This window comes from Panthera leo, chromosome C2 (genome assembly GCF_018350215.1).
Source record: "Panthera leo isolate Ple1 chromosome C2, P.leo_Ple1_pat1.1, whole genome shotgun sequence".
In the NCBI taxonomy this organism is placed as follows: domain Eukaryota; kingdom Metazoa; phylum Chordata; class Mammalia; order Carnivora; family Felidae; genus Panthera; species Panthera leo.
The window spans coordinates 124,148,986-124,168,398 of record NC_056687.1 but is presented as its reverse complement, the minus strand read 5'-3'; the positions used below and the strand labels follow the sequence as shown (position 1 = coordinate 124,168,398).

General features: G+C 37.7%; 1 protein-coding gene across 9 annotated transcripts in view; it reads right to left on the bottom strand.

Annotated features, from left to right (window-relative positions):
- Positions 1 to 19,413, bottom strand: part of PIK3CB (phosphatidylinositol-4,5-bisphosphate 3-kinase catalytic subunit beta) — a 175,603-nt gene that overhangs the window by 117,981 nt on the left and 38,209 nt on the right. For 5 of the 9 annotated variants that reach the window (XM_042954650.1, XM_042954656.1, XM_042954657.1 and 2 more), the window contains exon 2: positions 13,248 to 13,353. The gene's annotated coding sequence lies outside the window, so the exon portion shown is untranslated. Of the gene's footprint in view, positions 1 to 13,247; positions 13,354 to 14,967; positions 14,989 to 15,008; positions 15,048 to 18,228; positions 18,408 to 19,413 lie in introns of those variants that run through there. The other 4 variants (XM_042954651.1, XM_042954654.1, XM_042954655.1 and 1 more) reach the window with 4 other exon arrangements.

Below are 19,413 nucleotides of genomic sequence, written 5' to 3'. Positions count from 1 at the left end.
TTCCACTTCTAAATGGATGGTACTTTTGGGCATGGGAACTAATTGTTAAGCCTATTTAAATCACTGTTGACCATAATCATGTTTTAAGTTAAAAACATTTTTTTTTAATGTTTACTTATTTTTTTAAGAGAGAGAGAGACAGAAGGTGAGCAGGGGAGGGGCAAAGAGAGAGGGAGACACAGAATCCGAAGCAGGCTCCAGGCTATGAGCTGTCAGCGCAGAGCCTGACATGGGGCTCAAACCCAAAGACTGCGAGATCATGACCTAAGCCGAAGTCGGACACTTAACCAACTGAGCCACCCAGACGCCCCAGGTAAAAGGATTATTTTACTAAATAGATAAAATTAGTAAGACAAAAACTTACTACCAATATCTAGTTCAAAACATGGTGACTTTATTCTTTAGCCTTTGAAGACACAGCTGAGGGAATTCTCCTACATGATGGGCAAGTATTCCTTATTTTTAAACATTTTTATTGTTTAAAGTAATAAAAAAGTACACCAAAAGTATGCAATGAGTTACTATAAAGCAAACACCTACTGTAAAGCAAACCACAGTCCAAACCCAGAAATAGAACACTGCAAGCACTCAGAGCCTCCTTGGGTGTCCCTCTAAGATAGCAACCCCCTTCTTCTTCCTAACCTCTCACCACAACTCTGACTTCTGAAACAAGTTCTTTTCTGTTTTTTAATCACTGTGGCTAATAGTAGAGGAGTGAAGCAAATAATTCGCGTTTATTGGATATACTCTGACACCTACTATACAGATACATATATTTTAGGCAAAAGTTTCATCATCCAGACAATTGTTTCTGTTTCTCATTACAGTGGCAATGGGTCCAACAGACTTACTGGGTGTTTCTGTCTTTTGGGGTTTTGGGGGGTGGGGGGTATGTCACGCATCTTCATCCCAGAAACATTATCCAATCAATTCTGGTACCTATTTATAACAAGTGACATCATGACAATAAGAAATGACTATCTAGTAAAGGATACCCACATGTAAGTGCTGTGAGGGTGAGTCATGAGCCAAATTGTACAAGTGTGTGGTGATGCTGGTGAGTAACTAACCAACAGCCCTCACATCTAGGAACTGAATCAGTGCCAGAAAGCCATCTGGATGGCAAACAGTAACATGAGAAGAATTTTAAATAGCTTTACAGCTGTAGAAAAAAGAACTATTCCAGGCTCTGAACCTTTTAGCTCTGTCTGCTGTCATTTTGAAAATAAGTTGTAATACATAAAAATTAAAGCAGCATCCTAAAAAGCTGGCATTTCTCCCAAACCACTTCAGGATTACTACTTTAGACACTAGTTTAACTTTGGTGTATGCAAGTATTTCTTTGTCTATTTAAATGCTTTTCTTCGGAGACCAATTATCCTCCTAAGCCATCCAGCCATGAATGACAAAATGCTTCTGTGTGTAGCTTTCATTTCTCCTTCACTACTGACAGTAAACAGAGAATTCGAAAAAATAAAAAAAGCTAGAAAAATGAAAGAGATATTTCCCTTGGTACCAACACTCTCTTTCACTGTCTATTTCTATCTGGAGGACACGGTAAGTCCGGTGAGGCAGGCTGAGTGTCATTTCAGTGCTAGGCTTGACCAAGAGAAAAAGAAAAAAAAAAAAGGAATTCAAGTTAATAAATATTTATTAGCTACTTATAGTTTTCAAGATACTGTAACACACATGTGACTGGGGGAAGAAGGGCTTACAAAAATAAAACATGAAGCAGTCTGCAACCCAGCCTGTACCAGAGCACCTAGGTCAGCTGAGAGACATGAATGGGAGATTTGTCTATTTTGTTTCATTCAGATTATGCACCTTCTTAGATTGCTGGAAGTAATAAAACAGAGAGAGATAGTAAAGGCTCATATTATTGACTGTAATATTTTCCACCTCAACCCTTATAGAACCTCAATCACAAGAGATGATGATGGACTATTGGAAAAGGGAAGTATAAAATACCTGCCTGAACTTCACAAAGGAAGCTGGAAGGTAGTGTCTGGGGATCAGACCTCACCTGAAAAGCTGAGGCAGTACCACAGTATCACTGTCATGAAACCCCACCACCACTGCCACACACTACTCTGCCTATGACATGTGCACCACAGAACAAGTACTGGGAGTTACAAGGTTTGGAGTATAGTAATTCATCATAGGTCACTAGGTCTAGGTTCTCAAAAAATCTGAAATCTTCATCTATTTATGCTTCAAACTCTGCTTTTGGCTATTGTTCTGTATTTAATTTATAACAAGGCTCTACAGTTAATCTAATAAATCACATTTTATTTCAAAAACCTCAAATACAGCATTATTTTTTTTCTTTGAATCACTTTATTTCATAACCAGACCTTACAGATGCTCATTTTTTTTTTTTAGTTTTTACCAACCTAGACTTTCACTTTTTATAATTTTATTTTTTAAAATTTACATCCAAATTAGTTAGCATATAGTGAAACAATGATTTCAGGAGTAGATTCAAATACAGCATTATTTTTAAGACAATTACTTTTCTACTTGCCACAAGAACTTTAAAGATCTACTCTCTTAGCAACTGTCAAATACATAATGCAGTATTATTAACTATAGTCACCATACTCTACATTACACCCCCATGACTTATTTATAACTGGAAATTTGTACCTTTTGATCCCCTTTACTCATTTTGCCCACACCCCACCCCTGCCTCTGGCAATCACCAGTTTGTTCCCTGTATTAATTAGTTGTTTTGGGTTTTATTTCTTTTTTAAAATTCCACACCTAAGTGCCATCATATACTTGTCTTTCTCTGAATTATTTCTTAGAATAACGCCCTCAAGATCCACCCGTGTTGTCACAAAAGATTTCCTTCTTTTTATACCTAAATAGTATTCGTGTGTGTGTGTGTGTGTGTGTGTGTGTGTGTGTGTGTGTACCACAACTTCTTTATCCATTCATTCATCAATGGACACTTAGGTTGCTTCCTCATCTTGATTACTGTACATAATGCTGCAATGAACATAGAGACATCTTTTTCAGTTAGTGTTTTCATTTCTTTCAGATAAATACCCAGAAGTGGGACTGTTGGATCATACGGTAGTTTTGTGAGGAATCTCCATACTACTTTCCATTTTGGCTCCACCAATTTACATTTCCACCAGCAGTGCACAAGGGGTCCCTTTTCTATACATTCTCACCAATACTTATATTGCCTCTCTTTTTGATATTAGCCATTCTAAATAGGGCAAGGTAATGATCTTGTTGAGGTTTTTTATGGTAATTTCCCTGATGACTAGTGATGTTGAACACCTTTTCATGTACCTGTTGGACATTTGCAAGTCTTCTTTGGAAAAATGTCTATTCAGATATCTAATTTGGGTGAGGGCAGGGCACATCTAACTTGTATGGGTTCCTTATACCTTTTGGATACTAACCCTTCATCAGGTATATGATTTGCAAGTATTTTCTCCCATTCAATAGGTTGCCTTTTCATTTTATTGATGGTTTCCTTTGCTGTGCAGAAGTTTTTCAGTTTGATGTAGTCCCATTTATTTTTGCTTCTATCGCCTTTGCTTTTGGTATCAAATCCAAAATATCATTGCCAGAATCAAAACAGGAAAAGTAACTGCATATGTTTTCATCTAGGAATTTATGGGTTCAGATCTTAAGTTCACATCTTTAATCTGTATTAATTTTTGTGTGTGGTGCAAGATGTATTCAATGCCATTCCTTTGTATGTGGTTGTCCAGCTTTTCCAGCACCTTTTATTGAAGGGATCGTCCTTACCTCCACTGCATTTTCTTGGCTCCTTTGTCATAAATTAATTAAACATGTATGCATGGCTTTATTCCTGAGCTCTCTATTCTGTTCCATTGATCTACATGTCTGTTTTATAACAGTATCACACTGTTTTGATTACTATAACTTTGTAATATATTTTGAAATGAGGAAGTGGGATGTCTCTAGCCTTGTTCTTTCTCATGATTACTTTGCCTACTCAGGATCTTCTGTGGTTCCATATTTAGGATTGTTTATTCTATTTCTGTAAAAAACAAAAACAAAAGTTTTTGTTTTTCTGTAAAAACAAAAACAAAAACAAAACAAAACTAGAATTATAATAGGGATTGCACTGAATCTATAGATTGCTTTGAGTTGTATGGACATTTTTACAACATTATTTTTTCCAATCCAGGAACACAAGCTATTATTCTGTTCAGTATGTCTTCTTTATTTCATCAATGTCCTGTAGTTTTATGTGTGCAGGTCTTTCATCTCCTTTGTCATATTTATTCCTAGATATCTTATTCTTTTCGTTGCAATTGTAAATGGGACTGTTTTAATTTCTCTAATAGTCTGTCAGTAGAATATAGAATTTTGCAGATTTTTGTAGATTGATTTTTGTATTTGCCAACTTTACTGAATTTATTACTTCTAACAGCTTTTTGATGAAGTCTTTAGGGTTTTCTACATCTTATCTTCATTTCTTCATCTGCTAAGAGTGACAATTTTAATTCCTTTCCAATTTGCAGGCCTTTTATTTCTTGTCCTTGCCTAACTGCTCTGGCTAGGTCTTCCAATAATATGTTCAATAAAAGGGGTGAGAGCAGGCATCCTTTTCTTGTTCCTTGATCTTACAGGAAAATTCTTCACATTTTCACTACTGAGTATGATGTTAGCTGTGGCTTGTCATACATGGCCTTTATTATTAGTTGACTTATGTTTTTCTCTGTACTCTGTTGAGAATTTTTATCATAAATGGATGTCAAATTTTGTCAAATGCTTTTTCTGTATCTATTGAGATGATAACATGGTTTCTAAACCTTTATTTTGTTAATGTGACATATATCACTGATTTATGGATCTTGAACGATCTTTGCATCCCCAGAATAAATTCTAATTGATCACAGTGTATGATTCTTTTAATGTATTGCTGAATTCAGTTTACTAATATTTTGTTGAGGATTTTTGCACCTATTATTCATCAGGAATATTGGTCTGTAATTTTCTTTTCTTGTGGGTCCTTGTCTGGTTTTGCTATCAGTGTAATGCTGGCCTCATAAAATGAGTTTAGAAGAATTTGCTCCTCCTCTGTTTTTTGAAAGAAGTTTGAGAAGGTTGGTATTAATTCTTCTTTAAATGTTTGATAGAATTCACCACTGAAGCCATCTGGTCCTGGACTGTTGTTTGTTGCAAAATTTTCAGTTACTGATTCAATTTCCTTATCAGTAATCTGTCCAGATTTTCTACTTCATGATTCAGATTTGATCAAATATATGTTTCTAAGAACTGATCCATTTCTTCTGGGTTGTCCAATTTGTTGGTGTTAAAACAGCATTATTTTTGTCTCTCATCTTCTTAATACACCATTTAAAATACTGCTTTGTTGTGGAATGTGATTTTCAATTTTATTCATTCATACCACCCACATCATTTACTGTCACAAATGACTTACTAAGAGAAGAAATAAACTAGAAAATGTTATTATTATCAATTTCATACCACTAACACAAAAGCTAAACAAAAATGTTTCCTCACTGAATGCAGCTCTTAAAACCAAACTATACTTTTCCTCTTGATCATTTTTTCAAGTAAAAGCTACTATTAGAGGTTCATTTATTTCCCAGTTTCCAAAATGACACCATCTGGAAACTGAGGAGATACTCTCAAGGAATTTAAAATATATTGGCTAAAACACTGAAATTAAAGAAAGCTTTAAGAATCCAAAGCAGGGGGCACCTGGGTGGCTCAGTGGGTTAAGCGTCCAGGTCATGATCTCACACAGTTCGTGAGTTCAAGCCCCACGGCAGGCTCTGTGCTGACAGCCTGGAGCCTGGAGCCTGCTTCAGATTCTGTGTCTCCCTCTCTCTCTGCCCCTTCCCCAGGTCATGCTCGCACTCTGTCTCTGTCAAAAATAAACAAACTTAAAATTTTTTTTTTTTTTTTTTAAAGAATCCGAAGCTGGCTCCAGGCTCCAAGCTCTCAACACAGGGCTCGAACTCATGGACTGTAAGATCATGACCCGAGCTGAAGTGGGACACTTAATCGACTGAGCCACCCAGGTGCCCCTGCACAATGCATTTTTAATTCCCTGATAGAAATGAACATATTGACAGCCTTATTTCTCCTCCTGACTAGTCATCTGAATAGAATTACTATATTTTTAATAAGTTTAGACACACAAAGTATGTGAATTTGAGGCATATATACAAAAGAGTGCAAAGGAAAGGGGATTTTTTAACACATGCTAGAAGGAAGAGAGGAAGTTAGCTAAGCAAAGTTGAGAAAGAACATATGCAAAGACCTAAGAAGCCTTAATCATCTGAGGAGTTCAAAGACAGCTATGAGGGACACAGAGAAGCAGAAAACAGAAGCAGGATGATACTAGAGAGGTAGGCCATGTTAAGGTGTTCTTGATATACAAATAAATAAATAATAAAAATAAAATAACAGGGGTGCCTAGGTGGCTCAATCAGTTAAGTGTCCAACTTCAGCTCAGGTCATGATCTTGCAGTTTGTGGGTTCGGGCCCCATGCCGGGGTCTGTGCTGACAGCTCAGGGCCTGGAGCCTGTTTCAGATTCTGTGTCTTCCTCTCTCTCTCTCTCTCCCTTCCCCACTCACACTGTGTGTGTGTCTCTCTCTCTCAAAAATAAAAATAAACATTAATAAAAAAAAAAAACAGAAAAAGATTCAATGAAGAATGTTGAACAAGTGAATAAAATAGGTGGGTGAGGGGCACCTGGGTAGCTCAGTCAGTTAAGCATCCAACTCTTGATTTTGGCTCAGGTCATGATCTCACAGTTCATGAGTTCAAGCCCCGCCTCAGGCTCAGGCTGGCAGTGCAAAGCCTGCTTAGGATTCTCTCTCTCCCCCTCTTTCTCTGACCCTCCCATTCTTGAGCTCTCTCTCGCTCTTTCTCAAAATAAACTGTAAAAAAATAAGTGGGTGGGATGTGGATAAAATAGGTGAAGGGCATTAACAGTATATTTACTATAATGATCACTAGGTATTGTACAGAACTGTTCAATCACTATATTGTACACTTGAAACTAGTATAACATTACATGAAAATTATACTGGAATTAAAATTTTAAAATGATCAAATAAACAATTTTTATAAAATTTAGTGTGAAAATAAATATACAAAAATTATATAAATCAAAAATCATAGAAAAATGGGCAAAATAATTAAATACAAATTTCACAGCAGCCAGAAAAATCCATAAACACATGGTGGAAAAATATTCAGCCTCATTAGTCACCAAGGCAACATAAATTAAAATCACAAGGGGGGCGCCTGGGTGGCTCAGTTAGTTAGCCCTCTGACTCCGGATTTTGGCTCAGGTCATGATCTCACAGTTTGTGAGATCAAGCCCCATGTGGGGCTCTTGCTGAGAGCACAGAGCCTGCTTGGGATTCTTTCTCCTCTCTCTCTGCCACTTCCTCTGCTTGTGCATGTGTGATCTCTCTCTCTCTCTCAAAAATAAATAAACTTAAAAAAAAGTCATTTCAATTTAAAAAAAACAAAACCACAAGGAGATACCATTTCACAGATCACTGCTGGTGGGAGAATAAATTGAATCAACCTCTTCCAAAGAGTCTGGCACCAAAAATTCCATTACTAGGTATACAGCCTTGAAAAAACTCTTAATCTGTGATGTCACATGTACCTGAATGTTAAATGTCGAATTTTTCATACTATCTGAAAACTAGACACAACCTAAATGTATATTAATAGAATGGATCAGTAAGTTCTACTGAATATTTCAACAAAATGGAAAATTAAGAAAATATAGCTATACACATAACTATGAATGGACCCTGTAAACAATGTTAGGAAAAAAAAGAATATGCACAATATGATTTCATTTACTCAAGTATAAATACAAAGTATTGGTCAAAGATATAAATGTAGATGGTACAGCCACAGAAAAACAAGGAAGCAACAAAAAATTCAGCTAAGAGTAGTTTAGGGAGAGGAAGAAAAAAAACAATAGAGTAACGCACATAGAACTGGCCTGCCTATCATGCAGAAGTTTTATTTTTCTATTGTTCTTTAAATTCTAAACTTAAGGTTTTATGTGCTCTTCTGTATATATGCTAAATTTCACTTTTTTTTAATGGATTAAGAGCAATAACATATGTAAACCTCCTAGGCAGCACCAGGCATGAAGAGTCCATTTGATGGGAACCCATTTCCCATTCTGCTCTGTGACCTTCATGTCAAGTTCCACATTTTTCCTCTCACCTGCAGTTGCCTGTCCACCAGCACTGCTCCAACCAAAGAATCCTGACCATCCTCATGTCCTTACTGCTTCCCCTTATAACCTTTGTCTAGATTCTGGGAGGGAACTGAAATTAGCAGCTAGGGCAAGGAGTTTTGATCCTGCTAAAGTTTATTCCTATTACCCTTGTTAATATCTAGATAGTGAGTTCCTGTACAAAAGGGACAGGATCTCTTATCTTTCAGGTTCTGTACAGTGCCTGATACAAGACATCAGTAACTATCTGCTCAATGATGAATAAATAAATACAAACATTATAAAGCTCAGCTACTAGCTGAAAATAAAATTAAAGTTTAAAATCAGGCTGGTGCTTATTCACGTCCCCTAGGCCCTTTCACAGCATTCTGTTTTGTTTTAATGTTTATTTATTTTTGAGAGAGACAGAGAGACAGAGACAGAGCCTGAGCAGGGGAGACGCAGAGAGAGAGGGAGACACAGAATCCAGAGCAGGTTCCAGACTGAGCTATCAGCACAGAGCCTGATGCTGGACTTGAACCCACAAACCATGAGGTCATGACCTGAACTGAAGTCGGAAGCTTAACCGACTGAGCCACCCAGGAGCCCCTTCTTTTGTTTTAAATTGAAATAAGTTGACACTGGAGCGCCTGGGTGGCTCAGTCGGTTAAGCGTCTGACTTCGGCTAAGGTCATGATCTTGTGGTTTGTGAGTTCAAGCCCCGCATCAGGCTCTATGCTGACACCTCGGAGCCTAAAGCCTGCTTCAGATTCTGTGTCTCCCTCTCTCTCTGCCCCTTCCCGCTCATGCTTTCTCTCTCTCGTTCTCTCAAAAATAAACACTAAAAAAAAAAAAATTGAAATAAAAAAGAAACATAGTTGACATACAATGTTATATTAGTTTCAGATATTCAACATAGTAATTCAACAATTTTATAGCCCCATTACAGTTTTTTCTTTTTTAATGTTTATTTTTGAGAGGGAATGAATGAGAGGCAGAGAGAGAGACAGCATCTGAAGCGGGCTCTGTGCTGACAGCAGAGCACCTGATGCAGGGCTCAAACCCATGAATCATGAGATCATGACCTGAGCCAAAGTTGCACACTTAACCAACTGAACCACCCAGGTGCCCTAGCCGCTTCACAGTTTTAAAGAAGACTCTCCTGACTACTCAAGAACAGCAGAAAGGTACCTCCAAAGTTGCTTTAAAAATATCTGCCCACTGGGGCGCTACAGTGGCTCAGTCAGTTAAGCAACTGACTTCGGCTCAGATCATGATCTCACAGTTCCTGAGTTCAAGCCCCACATTGGGCTCTATGCTACTGGTTCAGAGCCTGGAGCCTGCTTTGGATTCTGTGTCTGTCTCTCTCTGCCCCTCCCCTGCTTGTACTCTCTCTCCCAAAATAAACATTTAAAAAAAATTTTTTTTAAGTTTAAAAATAAATATATGCCCACTAAAATAGTGAATTTGTCATCATGGGCTGTATATAATGATTTCAAATCATTAATAGTTCTTAAAACTTTGAATAAAAAATTAACACCCTTTTTTTTAATGTTTTTATGTTTATTTATTTTTGAGAGAGAGAGCACGCAAGCACGTGAGCAGGGAGAGACAGAGAAAGAGAGGGAGGCACAGAATCGGAAGCAGGTTCTGGGCTCTGAGCTGTCAGCACAGAGCCCGACGTGGGGCTCAAACTTACAAATCATGAGATCATGACCTGAGCCAAGTTGGATGCTTAACCAACTGAGCCACCACCTATGTACCCCAAAGTAACATTCTTTTTAAAAGTAACATAAATTTATTTTCTATTTCAACTTTAACTTACAAATTTTTACAAAATTATACTTAAAATGTATCCTATGTATTATGCATAAGACTTGTTAATCTTCCACATAAATGAAACAATGTTATTTAATAACATATGTGACTATTTAGCATGCTCTTATATTGGAAAACTGTATTGAGATCAACAAGGCAGCCATTTATTCTGCCCTTATATACTACTTCCTCTGTCATGTGGCAGTCAAAAGGCTAAGTGAGATGCTTGCAGCAAAGAAAACAGTTTTGAAAGGTCATGCTACACAGATAGCCAGAATTTCCTTCACAATATCCTTACTGTCTATGGTAGACTATATGACAATCTGACCACAGTTATTCTCTGAGTAAAAGCAAAACCCATGTTATCAAAGGACCAGAAACAGTAGGCACTCAACAATATGATCTTTATGAACATTTTTTCTAACTGCGTAAACACTCAATACACATTGAAGAAAAAGAACCCTGAGGCAAAGACAAGAACTGGAGAAGGGGACCTAGTAAAGACCAGAACACAAGTTTAAAACACTCAGTTTATTCAGTGTTCATGTAACATGGTAAGAAGCTTCTAAAGTAAGCTTTTTGAAATTAAAACATGTCATTTACCAACAAAAGGCATAATTATAATAGTGAAGACAATGAATATGATCTATTTCAAAATTTTCAAATCTTAGCAACATGGATGGAACTGGAGTGTGTTATGCTAAGTGAAATAAGTCATACAGAGAAAGATACCATATGTTTTCACTCTTATGTGGATCCTGAGAAACTAAACAGAAGACCATGGGGGAGGGGAAGGAAAAAAAAAAGTTAGAGAGGGAGAGAGCCAAACCATAAGAGACTCTTAAAGACTGAGAATAAACTGAGAGTTGATGGGAGGGCAAGGTGGGAGGGAGGGGAAAGTGGGTGATGGGCACTGAGGAGGGCACCTGTTGGGATGAGCACTGGGTGTTGTATGGAAACCAATTTGACAATAAATTAAATATTAAAAAAAATTTCAAATCTTAATGACAATTACAATCAAGGTGCAAAGTTTCAAAAACCTCTGCAGGAGCTATAATCCCATCGATATTCTTTGCCCTTAATAATTCTTATTGGTCTATTTATGCATCTGAACACAGAATATCTTTTCTGAACTGTTACACAGACAATGTGTTAGTCAACAGCAAGATGAAAACTTCTCTACATCCTTACAAAATTTCCAATCTCAAAGGTTAACAAGTATACTCTTTGGGGGGTAAAAATCATTCTAGGGGCGCCTGGGTGGATGAGTGAGTTAAGCGTCTGACTTTGGCTCAGGTCATGGCCTCACAGTTCGTGAGTTAGAGCCCTGCATCAGGTTCTCTGCTCTCAGCACAAAGCCTGCTTCAAATCCTCTGTCCCCCTCTCTCTGTCCCTATCTCTGTGCTGTCTCTCCCTCTCTCTCTCTCAAAAAAAAAAAATAAACATTAAATAAAAAAATCATTCTAGCTCATTTAATCATCTTGTCCTATCCTGGGAAATCATAGTTATTCCTGCCTACTAATCAAAACACATAGCTTTCTCCTGAGCCAAGCAAAAGTACTTAGTACATTTGTTATCGTAAGCAAGTTATACAGACACAGTAACCATAAGTTTCTGGCAACACATTCTTTTTTGTTGTTTGTTTATTTTTGAGAGAGACAGAGAGAGAGAGAGAGAGAGGGAGGGGCAGAGAGAGAGGGAGACACAGAATCTGAAACAGGCTCCAGGCTCTGAGCTTTCAGCACAGAGCCCGACGCGGGGCTTGAATTCACAAACCGCGAGATCAGGACCTGAGCTGAAGTCGGTCGCTTAACTGACTGAGCCACCCAGGTGCCCCTAACACATTCTTTTTAAGCCTCCAAAATTTTAATTCCTGTGAGGCTCTCTCATTAAAATTTAACTAGAATACAAATCTCTTGGGGCACCTGTCTAGCTCAGTCTGTTAAGCATCTAACTCTTGATTTCAGTTCAGGACATGACTGCGCTGACAGTGCGGAGCCTGGTTGGGATTTTCTCTCCCTCTCTCAAAATAAATAAATAAACATTAAACCTTCTCTTTCTTTTAATGTTTATTCATTTTGAGAGAGGGAGAGAGAGTGCGGACACATTCCAAGTGCACGTGCTCATGCAAGGGGGAGAGGTTAAGAGAAAGGGAGAGAGAATCCCCAGCAGGCTCCAAAATGCCAGAGCAGAGCCCAATGCAGAGTTCGAGCCCACAAACCGTGAGACCATGACCTGAGCCAAAACCAAGAGTCGAATGATTAACTGACTGAGCCACCCAGGCACCCCTTTTTTTTAAATGTTTATTTTATTTTTGAGAGACAGAGAGAGCAGGGGAGGGGCAGAAAGAGAGGGAGACAGATGATCCAAAGCAGGCTCCACACTGACAGCAGAGAGCCCAACGTGGGGCTTGAACTCATGAACTGCGAGATCATGACCTGAGCCAAAGTTGGATGCTTAACTGACTGAGCCACACAGGCTCCCAGAGCATCCAACTTGATTTCAGCTCAGGTCATGATCCCAGGGTCGTGGGACTAAGCCCTGCTTCGGCCTCCATGTTGAGTGTAGAGCCTGCTTAAGATTCTTCCTCTCTCTCCTTCTGCCCTCTCCCCCACTTGCATGTTCTCTTTCTCTCTCAAATAAATAAGTCATGGAGATAAAAAATACAGGTATTAATTGATCTACAGGAGGCTTACATCAGAATATATGGTCACACTAACTATAATTCCAGTACTTAGGAAAATGACCACCACATCCTAAATACACACTACATGTTGACTTAATAAATGAGTTAGAGCTGAAATATTCACTTTATCACCTCCTCTTCACTCTTTATTCTACTGCAAGCTTATTTTCAGCCACAAACACTGTCCTGAAATGGTCCCTACTGTCCAGCAGTGTTACCTAAATGCCAACTCCAAAAAAACTTCAGTTTTCAATGAGCCTCTCTAGAAAAGCTTTCAACAACAATGATCCCATCTGTCTCCTTCATGAAGCTCCATTAACTATGGGGTAAACATAATCCTAAATATCAGACTATTTTAAAAGAAAGACTAGGGGGAAAAAAAACACAAAGTCTAGGATTTCTACCCACCCCCCAATATAGAGATTAACTAAAAGATTTAGAATCTAAACAATATTTATATTTTCCTTCTATATTTAACTTTTGGAAAACTAATGTAAGTAAAGATACAAATTTAGACACTTACCTCAAATTGACAGCCCCCATTTCAGTCTTTTAGGATAACAGATGATGGCATTACTTATTTTTTTAAAGTGAAGTTTTCATGGAAGACTTTCAAATTAGACGATATGCTACAAAAAAGGGGGGAAGAAAAAAGGTATTAACACCTAAATTAGCTAAATTAAAAATAAAATAAATCTGGGGGCACCTGGATGGCTCAGTCAGTTAAGTGTCTGACTCCTGACTTAGGCTCAGGTCTTAACTCCACGGTTTGTGAAATGTAACCCCAAACTGCGCTGTTAGTGCAGAGCCTGCTTGGGATTCTCTCTGTCTCTCTGCCCTTTCCCTGCACATGCTGTCTCTCTCTCTCAAAAACAAACATTAAAAAAATAATTAATAAATAAACATTAAAAAAAAAAACAAAAAGAAATCCGCCCACTTAAAAAAAAATAAAAGTGAAGATGGGGCACCTGGGTGGCTCAGTTGGTTAAGCGTCCAACTTCAGCTCAGGTTACGATCTCATGGCTTATGGGTTCGGGCCCCAAGTCGGGCTTTCTGCTGTCAGCACATAGCCTGCTTCAGATCCTGTCACCCTCGCTCTCTGCCCCTGCCCTGCTCGCACTTTCTCTCTCTCAAAAATAAAGAAACATTAAAAAAAATTAATTGATTTTTTTAAATGAAAAAATAAAATGAATTGATAAAATAGGGGAGCCAGGGTGGCTCAGCTCTGGTTATGATCTCCAGGTTCATGGGCTCGAGCCCTGAGATGGGCTTTGTGCTGACAGTGTAAAGACTGCTTGGGATTCTCTCTCCCCGCCTCTCTCTTTCTCTCTTTCTCTCTCTCTCTCTCTCTCTCTCTCTGTTCCTCCCCCACTTACGCATGCCTGCACGCATGCTCTCTCTCTCAAAATAAAATGGCTAAACTTAGAAAAACAGTAAAATAAATCTTATATGACATTTGATTGCTTATAACTCTGTATTTTTAAATATGAGAAAAATATAAAAAACACATGAAATCCTATCAGAGACAGAAGGGACTTAAGTGGACATCCTATACAACTATCTAAGTTTTCTCATTTAGATCACCTCTTTCTTGAAACCTTATTTCTGTAACATGCTAATTTTCTTTCTACTTCTCAACCTATCCCTCTATCTACACCATAAGCTGCCAACTATAGATAGCTTATTTCATTTCTCCCCTTTTCTCCTTTAATATCTGACATACACAAAATATATGGAAAGATGCATGCAAGCAAACATAAGATGAACACCGTAAATCACCATCCCACAGAAGAGCAATAACATCACATCTATGTACATACTCCTCTCATCCCCACCTTTTTCTTGAATAATTATTCCATTATGCTTTAAAAAATAACTTTGTCCCATATGTATATATCCCTAACAATGTTTTGTTTAGGTTTGTGTCCCTGGCTCCCTTTTTCAGCTTGATAAATTCATATACTGTATGGAATTTTCAGGGACTTGAATTCTGTCACTCAAATATTTTTCTAAGCTTTATCCATGTTACTTTTTAATTGCTCTATAGTATTCCACTACACAAATAGCTATAGTATATTTATCCATTCTGTTTTCAGGCATTTAAATGGTTTACAGTTTTTTTGCTCTTATTAACATTATTACACAGGTCTCCAGAGGCAAATGAACAAGAATTTCTTTAGGGTATGCTTCAAACCTAGAAGTAGAATTGATGGGTTAAAGGATATGCAAATTCCCAACTTTACCAAAACACCAAGTTGTCTTCCAACTCACTCTACCAACTCACCAGCAGCATGTAAATTGATGACACAATCCTTGCCAATACCTGGTAAAGTGAGATTTCTTAATTGGTGGCAGTACAGAACATATACAACCTTACTGTGATTTGTTTGTATTACTTGATGAGATGTAAGACCTTTTCACAAGTTTTAATGTTTTTTTTGTTTTGTTTTGTTTTATCTTTGAGAGAGAGACAGACAGCATGAGGAGGGGAGAGGCAGAGAGAGGAGAGAGATTCCCAAGCAGGCTCTGTGCTGTCAGCACAGTGCCCGAAGTGGGGCTCGAACACATGAAGACATGAGATCATGCATGACCTAAGCTGAAATCAAGAGTCAGATGTTTGACTGAGTCACCCAGGCGCCCTTCAAATGTTTATTAAGTATCTATGTTCCTTTCTGCATTCCTTTGTTCACAGTTTTTGGCCATTTTTATTGGGTTGTCTTTTTATTAGTTAGTAGGCTTTATATATTCAGGACCAGGATTAGTTACATAATTTGCAGGTCCCATTCCAAAATTAAAAAGCAGGGCCATTATTAAAAAATTATGAATTATAAAACAGTGATAATTTAGTATTAAAATAAGTGTGAGGCCCTGTGTGACTGAACAGGTTGTAAACCCATGAAGGTAGCCCTGTTTAGGACACTAATTTTCTATTATATACATGACAACTATTTTCTTCCAAGTTTGAAATAATTGTTTTCTAAGTTTAGTTTATCTTTTCCTTTTCTTTATGGTGTCTTTAGGTGAACATTAATTTTAATGTGTTTACAACGATCAATCTTTTTTAAGTTGATGCTTCTGTCTCATTGAGAAAATCCTATAGTCTTCACAAAGTTTTATGGCTTTGCCTTCCCATGAGTCCAAAACCATGGGTGCTTTCCAATGATCAGTGAGCTCACAACCCTCTACTCTCAGCCATTATGTCCCATTCTTCACTAATAAAATCTTAAAGGACTTTATGACCTTTACTGATAGTAGCATCCTAATCACATCATTTAATTTACTTCTGGGCAAGCCCACTCAAACTGGATTAGAGCACAAAGCTTGGAACTATTTACATCTTGTCAGCAATACATCAAGTCAAAAATTTTAATACAAATTCCATGCATCTGATTAGAATATTTTACATTTAAATATTTAAAAGGGAGAAAAATCTTAAAGTTTCATAAAATTAGTAGGAATCAAAGGACAGCAGAATTGTTGCTATAAAGGTTGAAAATCTTTTTCATTTTGTATCTTCAAAATAAAATTGTTAGGAAGCAAGTAATTGAATTCTACTCTTGGTTTCTTTGTTTTTGTAATTAAGGTCCATAAGATTCTTTTTTAAATGAGAAGAATGTTATAAAACTTTAGAATAATGTCAAAATATATCAAGCTGCTTACTTTTCCAAAAGTAAGGGATCAATTAAGTAAAAAAAAAAAAAAGCAATTTGCAAAAAACAAAACAATAAACCAATTTGCTAGTGCAGGATGTTGGTAGGGAGGCTATGCATGTGGGGACAGGGATATATGAGAACTCTCTGTACTTTCTACTCAATTCTACTGTGACCTAAAACTGCTCTAAAAAATGATGTCTTTTGAAAATATGAAAAAAGATATGTATCAAATGCCACCAAAAAAAAAAAAAAAAAAACAATTTGAGGGACACGTGGGTGGCTCAGTCGATTAAGCATCCGACTTTGGCTCAGGTCATGATCATGGGTTCAAGCCCTGTGTTGGGCTCTGTGCTGACAGCTCAGAGCCTGGAGTGTGCTTCAGACTCTGTGCTTCCCTCTCTCTCTGCCCCACCCCCACTCGTACTCTGTCTCTATCAAAAATGAATAAACGTTAAGAAAAAAATTTTTTTAAATAACCAGTTTGACACAATATAGGCTAATAATGAATGTAAGTATACTGCTTACTCTTCTTGAACAGTCAACAAAATTACTGTGATTTATTCAAACACATAATTCAATAAAATGTATTATTAAAATTCCTAGTAATAAGCTTTAGGTAAAAATAATGTTATTAATAACCTTACACATGAAGATTCACTCTCACAACTTTATTATGAAAAGAAAGGGAAAAATTCTGGACAAACAATAAATATCCCTTAAACTTTAAAAAGACAGGTGGGAGGGGTGGATTTCAAAAGCTTACCTAAGCACTAAGAATGGCCTATGACCAAACCAAAACCCCTATACATATTCTATCTCTAGTCTTGTTCAAGTAAAAATACTTTTTGGGGTGCCTGGGTGGCTCAGTCAGTTAAGTGGCTGACTCATGACTCCAGCTCAGGTCATGATCTCATGGTTCATGGGTCCAAGCCCCAAGCGGGGCTCTGCACTGTCCATGCAGAGTGTGCCTGGAAATCTCTCTTTCTCTCTCTGCCCCTCCCCATTCGTGGTCATGTGTGCGCACGCTCTCTCTCATAACAAATAAAAGAAAAATTTTAATGTTTATTTATTTTTGAGACACGGCGAGAGACAGAGGGCAAGCAGGGGAGGGGCAGACAGAGGGAGACACAGAATCCAAAGTAAGCTCTAGGCCCAAGCTGTCAGCACTGAGCCTGGCATGGGGCTTGAACTCATGAACCACAAGATCACGACCTGAGCCGAAGCCGGACGCCCAACCAACTGAGCCACCCAGGTGCCCCTTAAAAGATTTTAGTAAGTACTTTTCTACAAAAACAAAATCAACACTATGCTTCAATCATGCTAGTTATATTATAATTTAGGAGCCAGCTAAACTACTTAACAATGATTTCAACCTTCCAGTCTCCACCCACAAATAAGCAAGCAAAGCCATGTAAATTCAAAATCACTTCATGATATACATTCATCTCTCTCCTCTTCCTCCTCTTCCTACTGAATTCAGAGTATTCCTCATATACTACCACAAAGTCCTAGCCCTACATCAAAGGAACGTGAATTTCCTCTACTTTTGTTTTTGTTTTACAAAACACAATTAGAACGGTCAATTCTTTGATACCTACTACCCAAGAAAGGACCAGATTAAGACTGCTAGTACAGGAGTTTGTCTGTTTTTCTTCCTTTCTGTTTAACAAATGGAGATTATATATATATTTTTTCTGGGTATTTTTTAAATAAAGTTTTTCAAAAAAACAATATAGCCAATAAACATAGGGAAAAAATGGACATTCTCATTAGAGAATAAAAATTAAAACCACAATAAAATAACACTGTGAACCCACCAAAATAGGTAAAATTTAAAGAAACTAAGCCTACCTAAGCTGGAGGCTGAGGATGTGGAGCAATGGAAGTTCACATACCTATGACAGGGGGTTCCACCCTAGACATACATCAAAAAGAAATGTACACACATTTCACCAAAAGATATTTACTAGAATGTTCACAGCATTATTATTCAAAATAGCCAAAAACTGGGGTGCCTGGGTTCATGGGTTTGAGCCCCACATCAGCTGTCTGTGCTGACAGCTCAGAGCCTGCTTTGGATTCTGTGTCTCCCTCTCTCTGCCCCTCCCCACTTGCACTGTGTGTGTGTGTGTGTGTGTGTGTGTGTGTGTGTGTGTCTCAAAAATAAACATTAAAAAAAAAAACCTCTAAAAATAGCCAAAAACTATAAACCCAAAAGAGAATGAATAAACTATAATATATTTTCACAATGGAACACTATATTGCAAGGAAAACGAACACTCGAGAGCTTTATAAAAAAGGACTGATATAAAAATATGCAAGATGTTCCGGGCTTCTGAGTGGCTCAGTAAGTTAAGCATCTGACTCTTGGTTTTGGCTCAGGTCATAATCTCACAGTTCGTGGGTTTGAGTCCCATGTCAGGCTCTGTGCTGACAGTGCAGAGCCTGCTTAGGATTGTCTCTCTCTCCCTCTCTCTCTGCCCCTTTCCCACTCACTCTCTCTCTCAAAATAAATAAACTTAAAAAAATTTTTAAATAAAAATATGCAAGATGTTAAGCAAAAAATTAACAATAAAGTACAGGGTAGTTACTATAATGTGCTTTTGGTAGAGGAATAAAAATAGAAAGAAATAAAAATCTATATTCAGGGGCACCTGGGTGGCTCAGTCGGTTAAGCATCCAAGTCTTGGTTTCAGTTCAGGTCATGATACCATGGTTCATGAGTTTGAACCCCACATTTAGCTCCATGCTGACAGCACAAAGCTGCTTGGGATTCTCTCTCTCCCTGTCTCTTTGCCCCTCCCCTGCTTGCTCTGTCTCTCAAAATAAATAAATAAACTTAAAAAAAATCTATACTCATTAAGACACACCGAAAGATCACACAAGAAAGTAGTAATACCAGTTTCCTAGGCAGAGTGAGATGTTAGGGGTTAGGGGTTAGATGTTAGGGGTGGATATTAACTACTCACATACAATTGGGAATAGAGGTGGGAGACTTTACCTTTTTATACTTTTTATTTCTGAACCACAGAAATC